General features: G+C 45.2%; 1 long non-coding RNA gene across 1 annotated transcript; it reads left to right on the top strand.

Annotated features, from left to right (window-relative positions):
• LOC110257785 lies at window positions 4,959-14,128 on the top strand. Its single transcript, XR_002340756.1, has 3 exons — window positions 4,959-5,152; window positions 13,312-13,421; window positions 13,903-14,128. It is a non-coding gene; the product is annotated as an uncharacterized LOC110257785 (long non-coding RNA).

Here is an 18,401-nt window from a genome sequence, read left to right as displayed (position 1 = left end):
ACAACCCACTGAGCAAGGCCAGGGATCGAACCCTCAACCTCATGGTTCCTAGTCGGATTCGCCAACCACTGCGCCACGACGGGAACGCCAAGCAATTCTTAAATTGGAGTCACCTGGGTCCAGAGCCACACTGTTTTCTAACCATCGATCTCAGGGAGTGAAAGTTGAACTTGATCCACAGACCGAGGAGTATTAAAGGGGATTCTAACTTTGACAAACCCCAAAAAGGTCCTGCACACTCTTGCTTGAGAGTAATTAATGGGCAGCTGCTGAGACTTTGCGAATATTGCCATAATGTTGGGAGGCTGCTGGTCTCATCAAGAAGGCGATAACAGGTGGAGTTCCCATTGTGGCTCAGCGGGTTAAGAACTGGACTAGTATCCATGAGGATGTGCGTTCGATCGCAGGTCTCCCTCAGTGGAGTAAGGCTGTGGTATTGCTGTGGCTGTGGCATAGACCAGGGGCTACAGCTCTGATTCCACCCCTACCCTGGGAACTTCCAAATGCCACTGTTGTGGTCCTAAAAAGACCAAAAAAAAAAAAAATTTAAGAAGGAAGGGGCTCAGAGTAGGCTTCTGACATCCTCTCATACAAAATAAATACTTGGAATTCCCTGGTGGCTCAGCAGGTTAAGGATCTGGTGCCATCACTGATGGGGTGTGGGTTCAATCCCTGGCCCGGGAACTTTTGCATGCTCTGGACACACCCCGATAGTAAGACAAAAACAAAACAAAATAACTACTCTTGAAAGGTGCTGTGGGATGAATTGTATCCCCCCCAAATTCACATATTGAAGTCTTATCCCTCGTACCTCAGGATTTGACCTTGGAGATAGGGCCTTCGAAGAGCTGATTCAGTAAAGTGAGATCACGTGAGTATGATTGACATCTGTATAAGAAGAAGAGCTTAAGACACAGACTCACTCAGCACAGAGGAAAAGAGCCTGTGAGGGCCTGGCTAGAAGGCGGCTGTCTGCAAGCCAAGGAGCAAGGCCTCAGAAGGAAGCTTCCAGCCCCCACGACGGTGAGAAAATACCTTCCTGTTGTTGAAGCCACCCAGCCTGTGGCATTCTGTTGTGACAGCCGTAGCAAACTAATGTCCAAGGGAAAGGAATGGATGATGATACCACATGCCAATGGCATTCTCTCCAGAGGGGCAGTGTGGGCAAGAGTAGGAAGAGGGCGTTGGAGCTGGGTGGCCCTTGCCTGTGTTGCCTCCGAGGCTTCCTTTGGCCCTAGGTTCTTGGTTTCCTGTTCTGGGTCTCAGAAGTGGGAGGAGCCAGTGGGAGGCCTGTGGCCTCAACTTGAATTACCCTATGGGTGCCTTTCCCTCAGAGTGATTTTATGATGGGTGTGGGTGTGGGTGTGGGGGCAGTACTGTCTTACCTTCACTGCTTGCCTTTCCAGGTTTAGAGAATCCTGATTTCTGGAGTATGTACATCAATTAGCTCTTTCTTTTCTATCTTTTCTTTCTTTTTCTCTTTTTTCTCTCTTTTTTTTTTCCTTATTAGGCAAGCAGATGGCTCCCAGGGCTGCTGGGAGCGGGGAGAAGAGCCCCCCCCCTTTTTTTGCTGCCCCCACAGCACATGGAACTGCCCAGGCTAGGGGTCAAATTGAAGCTGCAGCTGCCGGCCTATGGCCCAGCCACAGCCGTGTAGGATCTGAGCCGTGTCTGCAGCCTACACCGCAGCACATGGCAATGCCAGATCCTTAGCCTACTTACTGAGTGGGGCCAGGGATTGAACCTGAATCCTCATGGATTCTCGTCAGATTCGTTACCTCTGAGCCACAACAGAAACTCCTCGTTTTTTTTGTTTTTGTTTTTTTTGATGGCCACACCTGTGGCATATGGGAGTTCCCGGAGCCAGGGGTTGAATCCAAGCAAGCCCCAGCTGTGGCAACGCTGGATCTCTCCCAACTCACTGGGCTGGTCTGAGATCAAACCCATACCGCCACAGCCACCCGAGCAGCTGCTGTCAGGTTCTTCACCCACTGTGCCACAGCTGGAACTCCCAATTTGCTCTTTCTATTTCATCCAATTACATCTAGTCGATTTAAAGTGGGGAAATTGGTCTTGCTCGGTTTTCTAAGCTGAGATCTGAAATGAGATTGTATCATTGAATCTTCGCAGATTTATTTGGCACACTAGCAAAAGACAGACTACGGCGTGAGGCAGAATGGTAAGATCCAGAAGACTTGGGTGGACCAGCCCCAGGATTCATCACTGATGAGTAAGCACACCTGCCCCAACCTCTCTGAGGCGCTTGTGCAAAAGGAAATTTTGAAGGAAAAGAAGTTGAGTCAGTCTGCTCTTTTGTGAATTAGAATTACACATGCAAAAGCGTCTCCTCTTGGTCGATGGCACTGTGGTTATGATGGTAGCCAGAGTTCTCCCACGGAGTGGCTCGGAAAACTCTCATATAAAAAATTTAGGCAAGGAATGTATTTTCCCCTTTGTGGCCTGGAGGGGGTATTGCACAGTTTTACTCATATTTCTTTTCCTTATTCCTGGGAAATGAACTAAGAGGATAAGGTTTTTTTCTCCCTTCCTTTTTTATTTTTTATTTTTATTTTTTTGGCTATGCCTGCTGCATGCACAAGTTCCCTGGCCAGGGATCAAACCTGTACCACAGCAGTGAGAATGCCAGATCCTTAACCTGCTGAGCCACCAGGGAACTCCTGTTCTCTCCTCTTAGGGTTCTCAGCAGGGTTGGAAAATAAGCAGAAAAGAGATCACTGGCTTGAATATGACGGTCATAAAAATGACAAAATCCTTCATGCATTGTTGATGAACATAGAAAAAGTGCCTTCCAAACACAGAATGGGAGCATTTGCCTTGAACATGTGTTGGGGGTTAGGGTGGGAGGAATCTAAGGTGGCAGGAGGGATGGCCCTTCATCCCACTGCCCTGTGCTTATTATGCTTAAGCCACTCTCCATATGTCTGCTTATTTCTATCCCAATACCAGTTGGCCTCCTTCATCTCCATCTTCTTAGTACCTCATGCTTTTATTTACAATTTTTTTTTTGTCTTTTGTCTTTTTTAGGGCCGCACCCGCAGTATATGGAGGTTCCCAGGCTAGGGGTCTAATCAGAGCTGTAGCTGCTGGCCTATGCCACAGCCACAGCAACACGGGATCTGAGCTGCATCTGCGACCTACACCCCAGCTCACAGCAACACCGGATCCTTAACCCACGGAGCGAGGCCAGGGATCGAACCCGCAACCTCATGGTTCCTGTCAGGTTCGTTCACCACTGAGCCACAGCAGGAACTTCCTTATTCATAGCTTTATTCTCTCACAATTTCCCTTTATACATGGCCCATCATAGCCAACTGTCTAGTGATTTGGATATTTCCCAGTTAAATTCCTCAGAGTGGAATATCACCTGGCGAATCTTCGCTTAGCAGGCAAAATCCTAGATTTCTAACCTGTCTGGATGTGTTGCTTTGGGGTCAGATGAGTCCCCGACCTTCAGTCCAGACATGTGTGGCTAGCAGGACATCACAGGGCTGAACGACAGGTGTCTAAGGGCTGCTCCTTGCGTGGGAGCTGTGGGTGAGTCCCACAGTACACTTGACTCATGGATCCAAAGTCCCATGCTTCCTGGCACTCAATTAAACTGGCTGACTCACTGTTGACCTACTGTCACCCAAACACACACACACACACACACACACACACACACACACACACACACACAATCTCTTCTTTCTTTGGCTTTAATTAAGTGTCTTGGAAATTGTGGCCTCTCTCAAAGAGTTAAGAACGAGTAGGTACTCTAACTGGCGTATCTGCTAGGCCAGGAATTGTCCCCATTGACGCTGCATGAGACTTGGCTGAAGAGGAGGCTTCCGTCATGTCACATACTTAAGGTTTGGCACGGACAGCCGCGTGCATCTTTCCAGGTCCACAGACCCCTCAGGACTCCATCTCTGTTCTTCTGGGGTGTATGATGTGTTTTCACCACAAACACAATTTGTAAACACCCCTTTGGGTTGTGAGTTTGTAATTTAAAATGTATAGCAGAATGCCGGACCTGGGGTCAGTAGAGCTTGATAATTACAGGGATGCTAATTCATGGGGATTTTTTGGTTAGTTTTGTTTGTTTAGTAAGGAATCTCCAAATGTTAGCTCTTGAACAGATTTTTTTTTGGGGGGCAGCCACACCCCCTTGGTATATGGAACTTCCTGGATCAAACCCGAGTCACAGCAGCAACCCCAGCTGCCACAGGGACAACACCGGATCCTCAACCTGCTGCACCACAGGAGAATTCCTTGAACAGAATTTTGTAACAAAATAAATATTGAGTACCTATGCTGTGCCAGGTACTATTCTGGGCCCTGGGAATACAATAGTGAACTGAACAGACAATTTCTTGCTCTGATAAAGCTTATATCCTAGGAGTTCCTGTCGTGGCTCAGTGGTTAACGAATCTGACTAGGAACCATGAGGTTGTGGGTTCAATCCCTGGCCTCACTCAGTGGCTTAAGGCTCCGGCATTGCTGTGAGCTGTGGTGTAGGTCGAAGACATGGCTTGGATCTGGCATTGCTGTGGCTGTGGTGTAGGCTGGCAGCTGTAGCTCCGATTGGACCCCTAGCTTGGGAACCTCCATATGCTGCGGGTGCAGCCCTAAAAAGCAAAATAATAATAATTAAAAGTTTGGCAACTTCCACTTCATTTAAGGGAAAAGCCATCCAGCATATAAGAAATCCAATTAGGAGTTCCCATCGTGGTGCAGTGGTTAACAAATCCGACTAGGAACCATGAGGTTGCGGGTTTGGTCCCTGCCCTTGCTCAGTGGGTCAAAGTTCCGGCGTTGCCGTGAGCTGTGGTGTAGGTTGCAGACATGGCTCGGATCTTGCGTTGCTGTGGCTCTGGCGTAGGCTAGCAGCTACAGCTCCGATTGGACCCCTAGCCTGGGAACCTCCATATGCCGCAGGAGCGGCCCAAGAAATGGCAAAAAGACAAAAACAAAAACAAAAAGAAATCCAATTACCCTGAGACCATCTCTCTTTGAGGAATCCCAAGCTAGCTACGAGGAACCCAGGTAACAGCAAGAAGTGAGGCTTTATACATAGAAGGCCAGCTCACTGTCATTACATCAATCCCAGTGGAGGCTCCAGATGGCTGGATTTCCAACCCACAAAACTGTGAGTAAATAAAATGGTGGTTGTTTTAAGCCACTAAGTTGGGGGGGAGGGTTGTTACATAACAATGGATACCTGGGACAGATGCTCGGGAGAAAAAAATTAATCAGGGCTAAGAGACAGAGAACGAGGTAGGGGTATGATTTTAGGGGGAGGGGAGACAGGGCAGTGGGGGACCAGAGCTTCCCCGGCAGAGGACACAGCAAACGCCAGCACTAAAAGGCAGGAAATGTTTAGCATGTTCTGAGAACAGCACGAAGGCCAGTGTGAATGAGCCACAGGGCAAGGGGATTGGTGGGAAATCTAGGCACAAAGAGAGGCGGCACCAGATCAGGTAGGGACATGATAGGGAGCCTGAGTTGGACATGATCTGATTTACACGTGAACTGGAGTTTGGCACTTGCCACCTGCCCCTACAAGGATGGCATCATGAGCCACTGTGGCTGCTGGCCCTCAACACCCCCCACCCCCGAAAGGAGCTCAGGGTGGAGACCAGGAGTGAGGCGCTCTGTGTTCTGGGAAAACCCGGCAGAACAGGAGTTCCCTTTGTGGCGCAGCGAAAACAAATCCGACTTGTATCCATGAGGCCGCGGGTTCAATCCCTGGCCTCACTCAGCGGGGTCGGGGATCTGGCGTTGCCATGAGCTGTGCTGTAGGTTGCAGACACGGCTCAGATCCTGCATTGCTGTGGCTGTGGGGCAGATTCAGCCCATGGCCTGGGACCTTCCATATGCCGTGGGATCAGCCCTAAAAAAAACCTGGCAGAACAGGTCTTCAGATGGTCAGATATTTTTAGGAGGAGATGTTATGAGTCCAGTTCTTGCATCTCCTCAGATCTAGAAAAGCACTAAAATCCTTCAGGATGATGTCTTCTCCCCGTGACCAGTGGTAACCTTCACGAAACTAGCAGCAACCTTCTGCAAACCTTGCTTGCATGTACCTCCCCCTGCACCGAAATCACATATATACTAACCTTCCCCTCTCCCTCTTTGGACTGGTTTTCCAGAGCTCTCTGAAATGCTGCCTTCTGGGCTATAGTCCTCATTTTGCCCCAGATAAAACTTAACAACGCTCACATTGTGCATTTTTTAAAGTCAACATGCATGTGAAAAGGTTACATTAGAGAAACAGAATGTAGGGAAGGCAAGAATAGAAACAGGGCAACTAGTTAGAAAGCTATTCCAATATGTCCTACTGTGTGTAGAAAATATGGGCAACAAGGTCCTACTATGTGGTGTAGGGATCTATGTTCAATATCCTGTGATCATGTGTAGTAGAGAAGAATCTGAAAAAATGTGTGTGTGTGTTGGGGAGGTGAGTCGCTTTGCTTGGCCCCTGAAACTAGCTCAACATTGTAAATTAACTATACTTTAATTTTCAAAATGGCTAAATAAAAAATTTCAACTCAGAGTTCCCGTCGTGGCTCAGTGGTGAACGAATCTGACTAGGAACCATGAGGTTGCGGGTTCAATCCCTGGCCTCGCTCAGTGGGTTAAGGATCCAGTGTTGCCGTGAGCTGTGGTATGGGTTGCAGACGTGGCTCGGATCTGGCGTTACTGTGGCTCTGGTGGAGGCTGGTGGCTACAGCTCCGATTCAACCCCTAGTCTGGGAACCTCCATATGCCGAGGGTGCAGCCCTCAAAAGATATAAAGACAAAAAAAAATGTCACCTCTCCCCTCTTCTCCCCACCCCATGAAAGCTATTCCAGTAATCCTGGTGAGAGGTGATAATGGATTGGACCAGGAAGGTAGCTCCACAAATGATGAGCTGGACTTTGGTTTTATTTTGAAAGTAGAGCCAAGAAGACATATTGATGGATTGGATTGCAGTAGAGGAAAAAGGAATCAAAGATGATTTAAAGATCTGGCAGAGTTAGGGCGCTAATTACTGAGATGGAGAAGAATGAGGAAGGAGCAAGTTTGGACAGAAAAATCGTGAATTTTGTTTGGGAAGTGTTTTCGTTTGAGGGGTTCATTGGACATCTAAAGTAGCTGAATATGTGAGGCTGAAGATATTTATTTGAGAGCGAGTTATGATGGTAATTCAAGTCAGAGGAATAATGCTATTTGCAGCAACATGGATGGACCTAGAGATTATCATACTAAGTAAAGTCAAAGACAAAGACAAATATCATATACTGCTTGTATGTGAGATCTGAAAAAAAATGATACGAATGAACTTATTTACAAACAAAAACAGACTCACAGAGAACAAACACGGTTACTGAGGGGGAAAAGTGTGTGGGGGGGTAATTTAGGAGGTTGAAATTAACATACGCACACTCCTATATATAAAATAGCTAATCAACCGAGTTCCTGTCGTGGCTCAGCGGTTAACGAATCCGACTAGGAACCATGAGGTTGCAGGTTCAATCCCTGCCCTTGCTCAGTGGGTTAAGGGTCCGGCGTTGCCGTGAGCTGTGGTGTAGGTTGCAGACGCGGCTTGGATCCCGCGTTGCTGTGGCTCTGGCGTAGGCCAGTGGCTACAGCTCCAATTCCACCCCTAGCCTGGGAACCTCCATATGCTGTGGGAGCAGCCCAAGAAATGGCAAAAAATAAATAAATAAACAAATAAAGCTAATCAACAAGGACCTATTCTACAGCACAGGGAAAATGACTCAATATCTTGTAATAACCTATATGGGAAAATGATCTGAAAAGAATGGATGTGTATGTGTGTGTGTGTGTGTGTGTATATATATATATATATATAACTGAATCACTTTCCTATAGACCTGAAATTAACATGACATTGTAAATCAACTATATTCCAATATAAAATTTTTAAAAATTTAAAAAGTCAAAGTATTTGAGCTCAGCCAGGGATGCATGTAGCTAAGAAGAAAGAGGTCTGAGGAGGGAGCCTTGGGGGCTGTGGGGAAGAACCAGGAACAAAAAGTGATAATGGACTTTCCATATTAGACAAGATGGAGTAGGTACCGTCACTCTTTTTTTTTTTTTTTTTTTTTTTTTTTTGTCTTTTTAGGGCCGCACCCACGGCATATGGAGGTTCCCAGGCTTTGGGTCCAATCCAAGCTATACCCGCTGGCCTACGCCGCAGCCATAGCAATGCCAGATCCAAGCCTCATCTGTGACCTACACCACAGCTCACAGCAACGCCGGATCCTTAAGCCACTGAGCAAGGCCAGGGATCGAACCCGCAACTTCATGGTTCCTAGTTGGATTTTTTTCTGCTGTGCCATGATGGGAACTCCACCTTTCACTCTATTCAACCTATAATTTAAAAAAAAAAAAACCCTGGGAGTTCCCTGGAAGCTCAGCAGATTAAGGATCTGGCATTGTACTGCTCTGGTTCTGCTTACTGCTATGGCATGGGTTTGATTCCTCGCCTAGGAACTTCTGCATGTTGAAGGCTCAACCAAAAAACAAAAACAAAAACAAAAACCAAAAAAAGGAACTTGGGCAAAATTGATAAAGCAACTATTCGCAGACTTTAAGAGGTGGAGAAAAGGTGGACTGACTGGTGACCTCAGGACTTAAGGAACAACCCAGTGGTGAGTTCCCTGTGTTAAAAAAATTTTTTTTTCTCGGAGTTCCTGTTGTGGCGTAGTGGAAGCAAATCCGACTAGGAACCATGAGGTTGTGGGTTCGATCCCTGGCCTTGCTCAGTGGGTTAAGAATCCGGCGTTGCCAGGAGCTGTGGTGTAGGTTGCAGATGCAGCTCACATCTGGCGTGGCTGTGGTATAGGCCGGCAGCTGTAGCTCCAATTTGACCCCTAGCCTGGGAACCCCCATATGCCCTAAAAAGCAAAAAAAAAAAAAAAAATTCTCTCTCACATATCACAGCCTGGGCGCCAGAGAGGGCCACAATCCAGAAATATCAATGAGCACAGACAAACATGCCCAAAGAAAACCCACTCTCTTGCCAAAGGACCAAGAAAAGGGTGGCTCAGCAGTTGAGAAACACTTGAATTATACTTGCTCGATTCCAGGTCAACACCACAAATAAAGCCAGACTCTTTTTCTTCCCAACTAGAAAGTCGAAGGAGGATTACTGAGAGAAGGGAGCTAAAGGAAATGATTTTTTTATTACATTTTTGTTGAGATACAGCTGATGTACAATCTTACAGCATGATTCCATTTTAAAACTTTATGTTCCATTTATAAATATTGGCTATATTCCCTATATCGTACAATATATCCTTGTAGAAATTTAAAATTATGAAATCCTGGGTAAACCTCTGAGTAGCCCATGCATGAAACTGACCAGAAACAACACAGCAAAACCTTTCAGAACTAAACACTGATGTGCAGCACTATCCAGGTTTCAGATCGACCTCTGGGTAGCACCCACATGGGCAGACCGAAACAGCATGGCCAAAGCTTTGAAACTAAATGGATATTTGAACCAGAGCCCATAAAACTGAGCAAGATGTGTGTTCTTAACCTAAACAAGTTTACTGCTTATTACAGTAGAAGATTTGAGTATGCTAGAATGCCATAAAACAATACCCAAGATGTCTAGAATAGAATAAAAATTACCCATTGCATCAAGGACCACCATACTCTCAACTTGAATGGGAAAAAACACCATCAGCAGTGGCCAACCTCAAGACAATACAGATGTTGGAATTGCTGAACAAGTTTAAAGCAGCTGTCATAAAAGTGCTCCACCAAGCAACTATAAAAATTCTTGAAAGAAAGGAAAATCAGAAAGCCCCAGTAAAGAAATGAAAGAGAAAAATGAACCAAATGGAAAGTTTAGAACTGTAAAATATAGTAGCTGAAATAAAAAAAAAAACTCAGTTGAGGGACTCAGTAGCAGAATGGAGATGCCAGAGGAATGAGTCAGTGAAGTCAAAGACGGAGCAAAAGAAATTTTCCAATAGGAACAAGAGAGAGAATAGATTGAAAAAAAAAATGATCAGAGTCTCAGGGACTTATAGGACAATAACAAAATTTACTAAAAGACATAAACCTAAAAGGTCAAGTTGCTAAGCAAATCCTAACAGGATAATCCCAAAGAAATCCACAGACACATAATCAAATTACTGAAAACTAAAGACAAACATCTTGAAAGGAACCAGAGAGAAATGATGTATGACCTACGGGTAATGTTCATAGCAGCCTTTTTAGTTTGTTTTGTTTTTTGGCCACAGCATGCAGTGGCTTGTTGTGGGATCTTGGTTCCTAGACCAGGGATTGAACCTGGGCCTCACAGTAAAAGCACTGAATCTTTTTTTTTTTTTAATTTTTTGGTGTTATTATTTTAATAGTTATTTCCCCAATACAACTTTTTTTTCTACTGTATGGCATGGTGACCCAGTTACACATACATGTATACATTCTTTTTTTCTCCCATTATCATGCTCCATCATAAGTGAGGAGAAAGAGTTCCCAGTGCCACACAGCAGGATCTCATTGCTAATCCATTCCAAAGGCGATAGTTTGTATCTATGAACCCCAAGCTCCCCATCCATCCCACTCCCTCCCCCTCCCCCTTGGCAACCACAAGTCCATTCTCCAAGTCCATGATTTTCTTTTCTGTGGAAAGGTTCCTTTGTGCCATATATTAGATTCCAGATATACATGATATCATATGGTATTTGTCTTTCTCTCTCTCTCTTTTTTTTTTGAAGGGAGTTTTTTTTTTTTTTTTTTTTTTTTTTTTGGCTTTTTGGCTTTTTGCCATTTCTGGGGCCGATCCCGTGGCATATGGAGGTTCCCAGGCTAGGGGTCTAATCGGAGCTGTAGCCTCAGGCCTACGCCAGAGCCATAGCAACCGGGATCCGAGCCAAGTCTGCAACCTACACCCCAGCTCACAGCAACGCCGGATCCTTGACGCACTGAGCAAAGCCAGGGATCGAACCCGTAACCTCATGGTTCCTAGTCGGATTCGTTAACCACTGAGCCACGATGGGAACTCCTGTCTTTCTCTTTCTGACTTACTTCACTCAGTATGAGAGTCTCTAGTTCCATCCATGGTGCTGCAAATGGCATTATTTTGTTCTTTTTTATGGCTGAGTAGTATTCCATTGTGTATATATACCACATCTTTCTAATCCAATCGTCTGTTGATGGACATTTGCGTTGTTTCCATGTCTTGGCTATTGGAAAGCGCTGAATCTTAACCACTAGGCAACCAGGGAACTCCTCATAGCAGCTTTATTTGTAATTGCCAAAAACTCTAAAGCCAAATGCACATTAATGGGCAACAGATAAACTCTGATATATATCCGTTCAATGGAAGACATAAATATACTCTTGATAGACTTAATAATTTGAAATTTTTCTCGTGTTATAAGGATACTATGCCGAGTGGGGGGAAAAAGAGGCAATCTCAAAAGATTCTGTTTATATAATGCTCTTGAAATGGCCAAATTTTAGTGATGAGAAAAGATTGGCGGCTGCCAGGGGCCAGGATAGGGAATGATGGTAAAGGCAGGAGTTTCTCTGTGGTGATGAAATAGTTCTGTGTCCTGGTTGCAGTGGTGGATCCATAAATCTTTGCCATATACTCTCAAAATAAGTGCATGTAAAACTGGTGAGCTCCAATTAAGGCCTGTAGTTTCATTGTACCACTGTCCGTTTCCTGGTTTGATTATACACTGTGGTTATGGTCAGATGCTATCTTTGGGGCGAGCTGGGTGAAGGGTACATGGGACCCCGCTGTAGCATTTTTTTTTTTTTAGGGTCACACCTGGGGCACATGGAAATTCCCAGGCTAGGGGTCGAATTGGAGCTGCGTCTGCGACCTACCCCACAGCTCACAGCAACGCCGGATCCTTAACCCACTGAGCAAGGCCAGAGGTCAAGCCCACATTCTAATGGATACTAGCTGGGTTCTTAACCCGCTGAGCCATAATGGGAACTCCTGATGTAGTATTTTTTTTTTTTTTTTACAACTTCTTGTAAATATGAAATTATTTCAAAATTAAAAACAACAACAACAGCGAATAAGGTATAACCAGAGAAGTAGGAGAAGAGTCCAGAGGCCAAAAGAAGAATGTCTTTCATTTAGAACAAAGGGACCACGGAGTTTAATTACATGGAAGTCGCCAGGGATTTGGATAAGAGCAGATTTGGTTTAGAAATAGAGACAAAAGCCTGATGAGAGTGTGTTCGAGAGGGATCGGAGGGAGAGAAAGTCGGAAGAATAAATACAGTGTGGAAAAGTTTATTTATTTATGTATTTTTTTGCTTTTTAGGGCCGCACCCAGGGCACATGGAGGTTCCCAGGCTAGGGTTCTAATCGGAGCTACAGCTGCCAGCCTACACCACAGCCACAGCAACATGGGATCCGAGCCGCGTCTGTGACCTACACCACAGCTCACGGCAATGCCGGATAATTAACCCACTGAGCAAGGCCAGGGATCGAATCTCCATCCTCATGGATGCTAGTCAGATTTGTTTCTGCTGAGCCATGATAGGAACTCTGAAAAAGTTTATTTTTTATTTTTATTTTTTAATGGCTGTACTCATGGCGCATGGAAGGTCCCAGGCCAGGGACTGAATCCAAGCTGCAGCTGCAACTTATGCCCCAGCTGTGGCAACACCGGATCCTTTAACACACTGCACCAGGCTGGGGATCGAACTCATGTGACTGCTGCAATCAGGTTCTTAACCCACTGAACCACATGGGGAACTCCTTAATTTTTTTTTTTTAGGGCCGCGCCCACAGCCTATGGAAATTTCCAGTGCAGGGATTGAATCTGAGCCACAGCTGAGACCTACTGCTGGCTACTTTAACCCCCTGCACCAGGCGGGGAATCGAACGGGCACCGCCACAGGGCCAAGTCAGATCAGTAGCCGGCAGCACCGCAGCAGGCTCTCTATTGTTTTTGACAAAAAGAATCTTAACTAAAACCAACCAAAAAAAAAAAAAAAAAGAACATTCATTTCCACTTCATAGGGGTTTTTTTCATGTTACATGATAAGTTCTAAGTCACCGTTAAATTATCATGAAACACCCGATGACTGAACTTTGTAAGAAGGCTCTGGTGTTTTAAAATATATGATATTTGCCTGCCTTGTTTTGCAGTTCTGTTTTTAAAAGCATAATTATGTCACTGGGAGGGCCTCTGAGGGATAAATTATATTACTTGTTAATAACCCAGGTAGCAAGGGACTGGGTAGGAAGAGAAGATGGAAAAATAATGCTGCAGATGAATTAATAATGTGACACATCTGAATGTTTCCAGCTCTCAGGCTGCTGTAAGGACGCTGTCTCCTTGACGACCAGCAGTTGTCCATGCTTGTCGTCAACAACAACAAAAAACGAAGGGCCCTGCAGAAGCTTGAAGCGGAAATGGTAAATAGAGACTTGCCTTTCCTCTGCCAACAGCAAACCCAAACCCCCACCAAATGCCTTCCCTCCAATCCTAACAGTCCAATTTGGTTTGGTTTTTTTTTTTTTCAATTTACTTTATTGATTTTTAAAAGATTTTTATTTTTTCCATGATAGTTGATGGACAATGTCCCGTCAGTGTCTGCTGTAGAGCAAAGTGACCCAGTCATACACATAACGTGTATGTTCTTTTTCTCACATTAGCCTCCCTCACGGTCCATCCCAAGTGATCAGAGCTCCCTGTACTATATACAGCAGGATCTCCTTGCTCATCCACTCCAAAGGCAAGAGTTTGCACCTGCTAACCCCAGACTCCCAGTCGGTCCCCCTCCTTCTCCCTCCCCCTTGGCAACCACAAAACAATTTGTCATAAACACGTAAGTGACATGTTAAAAACAAAGCCCTGAGAAATAACACAATTAAGAGATGACTGTGGCCCTTTCAGGGGAAGAAGTAAATGAGATCCCACCTATAGCATCTCCGTTGGAAGAGAACAGTCAAACAAAACCACAAAGAATCAGGTTCAACACTGTCTTCGATCCTGTCTGATCAGGATCCTGAGATATCTTCACCACATTTCTATGATTAGTGGACCTAACAAATGCCTGAAGTTCTGCTTTTCCTTTTCTTTTTTTCCAGCTTGATTGAGATAGAATTAATATAAAATATTGTATGAGTTTAAGCTTTAAACATGTTGACTTGATACACATATAAGCGTTATCATATAAGGACTTACTTCAGATGGTAGATTTAGCTACCGTCCGAAGCTCCATTCTTTTTATTATCCAATTTTTTTTAAAATAATTTTTTTCTTTTATTATGTTTTTTATGGAAGTTCCCAGGCTAGGGGTTCAGTTGGAGCTGCAGCTGTGGGTCTATGCCACAGCCACAGTAACACCGGATCCTTAACCCACTGAGCAAGGCCAGAGATCGAATTCACAGCCTCATGGAGACTAGTCGGATTTTTAACCCACTGAGCCACAACTGGAACTCCCAAATGTTTTTGTTTTTGTTTTTGTTTTTAACTGACGTATAGTTGACTTGCAGTGTTGTGTTAGTTTCAGGTATACAGCAAAGTGATTCAGTTATACACATATCTGTTCTTTTTCAGATTCTTTTCCCATATGTTTTACTACAAGATACTGAGTAGAGTTCCCTTTGCTATACAGTAGGTCCTCGTTGATTATTTATATATAGGCGTGTGTATATATTAATCCCAAACTCCTAATTTATCCCTTCTCTGCCCACCCCAGAAGATCTGTTCTGCTGCTGCTGCTGCTGCTTTTTCATTTTTGGCTGCCCTATGGCATGTGGAGTTCCCAGGCCCAGGTTCAGATCTGAGACACAATTGCAACCTGTGCTATAGCTGTGGCAACACTGGAGCCTTTAACCCATTCTGCTGGTCCAGGAATCGAACATGCATCCTGGCACGGCAAAGACACCCTCAGTCCTATTGCACCATAGCAGGAACTTCAGAAGCTCTGTTCTTCAGGAATAAGAGGCCAACAGCAATCCGCCTTTAGCAGTCCTGTTTATTTATATCACATCACAAGTAAATTTGCTTTCTTCTTCTTCTTTTTTTTTTTTTTTTTTTTTTTTTTGGCTGCACCCATGGTATGTGGAAGTTCCCGGGCCAGGGATCAAACCTGTGCCACAGCAATGACCCAAGCTGCTGCAGCGATGGCGCCAGATCCTTAATCCGCTATGCCACAAGGGTACTCCCACAAATAAGTTTGCTTATTTGCTCTCTTGCAGATTCATTCATACATTCATGTATTCAACACTTATTTGTTGACACCAGGGATATAAGACTGGACAAAATATGGTCTCTGTTGTCCTCACAGTGCTTAGAGTCTAGAGGGGAAAACAAATAGACTTCAAGACAATGTAGGTATTGTTATTATTTTTTAAAAATAATTTTTATTGAATTATAGTTGATTTACAGTGTTGTGTTAGATTTAGGTGTATAGCAAAGTGATTCAATTACACAAATATACATATATCTATTCTTTTTCAGATTCTTTTCCATTATAGGTTATTACAAGATATATGGCTCCCTATGCTATACAGCAGATCCTTGTTGATTAGGGGTTTTTTTGTGTGTTTGTTTGTTTTGGTCTTTTTAGGGCCGCACCTGCAGCATATGGAGGTTCCCAGTCTAGGGGTCGAATTGGAGCTGTAGCTGCCAGCCGACACCACGGCCACAGCAACACAGGATCCGAGCCGCATCTGTGACCTACACCCCAGCTCATGGCAACACCAGATCCTTAACCCACTGAGCCAAGCCAGGGATTGAATCTGCGTCCTCGTGGTTACTAGTCAGGCCAGTTAACCACTGTGCCATGACGGGAACTCCCTGTTTTGTTTTGTTGCTTTTTAGGGCCACACCCATGGCATATGGAAGTTCCCAGGCTAGGGGCCAAATCGGAGCTGCAGCTGCCAGCCTATGCCACGGCTCATGGCAATGCTGGATACTTAACCCACTGAGCGAGGGGCGGGTTTGAACCTGCATCCTCATGGATACTAGTCAGGTTTGTTACCGCTGAGCCATAATGGGAACTCCCTGATTATGTTATTATTATTATCATTATCACCTATATGTATATATTTTCTTTTTTGGCCACCCTGTGGCATATGGAGTTCCAGGGCCAGGGATCAGATCCGAGCTGCACTTGCGACCTATGCTGCAGCTGCAGCAACACTGGATCCTTAACCCACCGTGCCAGGCTGGGGATAGAGCCTGTGTCCCAGCACTCCAGAGACGCCACAGTGGGAAGTCCGATCACTAACATTTATTGTGCTAGGTGCTCTCCTAAATGCTCATCCTGCATTATCTTGGTGAATTCACACAACAGCCCTGTGCCTTGTGAGGTCAGTGCTACTATTGTTCCTATTTCAAAGATGAGAAAAATAAAATCAAGAAAGCTTGGGTAACTTAACCAAGATGATACGATTTGGACAACCCCAGGGCTTTCTTACTCCAAAGCCAGGAGCACAATGAAACAGCCTCTGGAGCCCAGGGGCTTAGGTAAAGCTTGCTGGACTGGGGAAGGTTTGTAAGAGATAAGGTTGGAGATGGCCTGCCCATGGTGGCGCAGCGGAAACGAATCTGACTAGGAACCATGAGGTTGTGGGTTCGATCCCTGGCCTCGCTCAGTGGGTTAAGGATACAGCGTTGCCCTGAGCTGTGGTGTGGGTTGCAGACGCGGCTCGGATCCTGCGTGGCTGTGGCTGTGGCTCCAATTCAACCCCTAGACTGGGAACCTCCATATGCCACAGGTGTGGCCCTAAAAAGAAAAATAAAAAGATAATGTTACAGAGATGATCAGGGGTCAGATCATCACAGGCGTTTGGAGCCTTCTAAGGATTTAGGACTTCATCCTCAGAGTAACGTAATATTTGTTTTGATTTTCTAGAACAATCCATGCCAAAATTTAGGGGCTTCAAATAAGTACCACTTACTTGCTGACAGTTCTGTTGGTTAGGAATTTGGGCAAGGCTTAACCAGGAGCAGCTGGATGCCTCTCTGTGTGGTGTCAGCTGTGGTGGCTTCAGGAGGACTGAAGGATCCCAGATGGCGTCACTCATGGGTCTGGGACCTCGGTGGAGGCTTTTGGCTGCGGGCTTCATCTCTCCTCCACAGAGTTTCCCCAAGAGCAAAAATGGAGGCTGCAAGGCCATTTAAGGCCTAAGCCTTGAATTGCCACAGCCTCATTTGCATCACATTGTATTTGTCAAAGCAAGTTACAAAACCAGACAAGATTCAAGGGGAGAGAAACCGGCTCCACCTCTTGATAGGAGGAGAAAAAAAAAAAATCTCATTGCAAAAGGCATTCAGGATGGAAGGTGATTGTTGTGGCAATCTTTGGAAGCCATCTGCCATGACACTGCAATTTTTTTTTTCTTTCTTATGACTGTACCTGCAACATATGGAGGTCCCCAGGCTAGGGGTTGAATCGGAGCTGCACCTGAGGCCTGCACCACAGCCACAGCAACGTGGGATCGGAGCCGCTTCTGCGACCTACACTACAGCTTGCGGGTATGTCAGATCTTTAACCCACCCAGTGAAGCCAGGGATTGAATCCGTATCCTCATGGACACTATGTCAGGTTCTTAACCCACTGAGCCACAACTGGAACTCCTGCAATGTTTTAAGAGATGTGGAAAAAAAAAAAAAAAAAGGGAGTTCCTGTCATGGCTCAGTGGTAATGAACCCGACTAATATCCATAAGGATACAGGTTTGATCTCTGGCCTCGCTCAGGGGGTTAAGGATCCGGCATTGCCGTGAGCTGTGGTGTAGTTGGCAGACATGGCTCGGATCTGGCATGGCCGTGGCTCTGGCACAGGCTGGCAGCTACAGCTCCGATTCCACCCTAGCCTGGGAACTTCCATATGCCACAGGTATGGGCCTAAAAAGACAAAAAAAAAAAAAAAAAAAAAAAAGATGTGGTTTGCAGAAAGGAGGAAGAAGGCTGCTGCCTGTGTGAGAAGTTGCGTGGCCTGAATTAGAACATTGTTCTAAACCTGGCTGAAGACCAGAATTAGCTGGGAGAGCATATTAAAAATAGAGATTCCCAGAACCTATCACAGCCATACTAACCCAGAGTTCCTGGGAGTGGAGCCTGGAAATAGACGACTTTTTTTTTTTTTTTTTTTTTTTTTTTTTAGGGCCACACCTGAGGAACATGGAGGTTCCCAGGCTAGGGATCTAATCGGAGCTGCAGCTGCCGGCCTACACCACAGCTTACGGCAACACTGGATTCTTAACCCACTGAGCGAGGTCAGGGATTGTACCTGCATGGATACTAGTCCTCATGGATACTAGTCAGGTTCTTAACCCGCTGATACACAATGGGGACTCCCAATTTTATGTAATTTGAATATATTTCTTTAGCTCAACCTAGCTAGAGGAGAAATCTCTACACACTCAAGGATGTTTCACT

The sequence above is a fragment of the Sus scrofa genome, chromosome X (assembly GCF_000003025.6).
Source record: "Sus scrofa isolate TJ Tabasco breed Duroc chromosome X, Sscrofa11.1, whole genome shotgun sequence".
Lineage (NCBI taxonomy): Eukaryota > Metazoa > Chordata > Mammalia > Artiodactyla > Suidae > Sus > Sus scrofa.
Note: the sequence above shows the minus strand (reverse complement) of the source record. Positions and strands in the feature narration are given on the sequence as shown.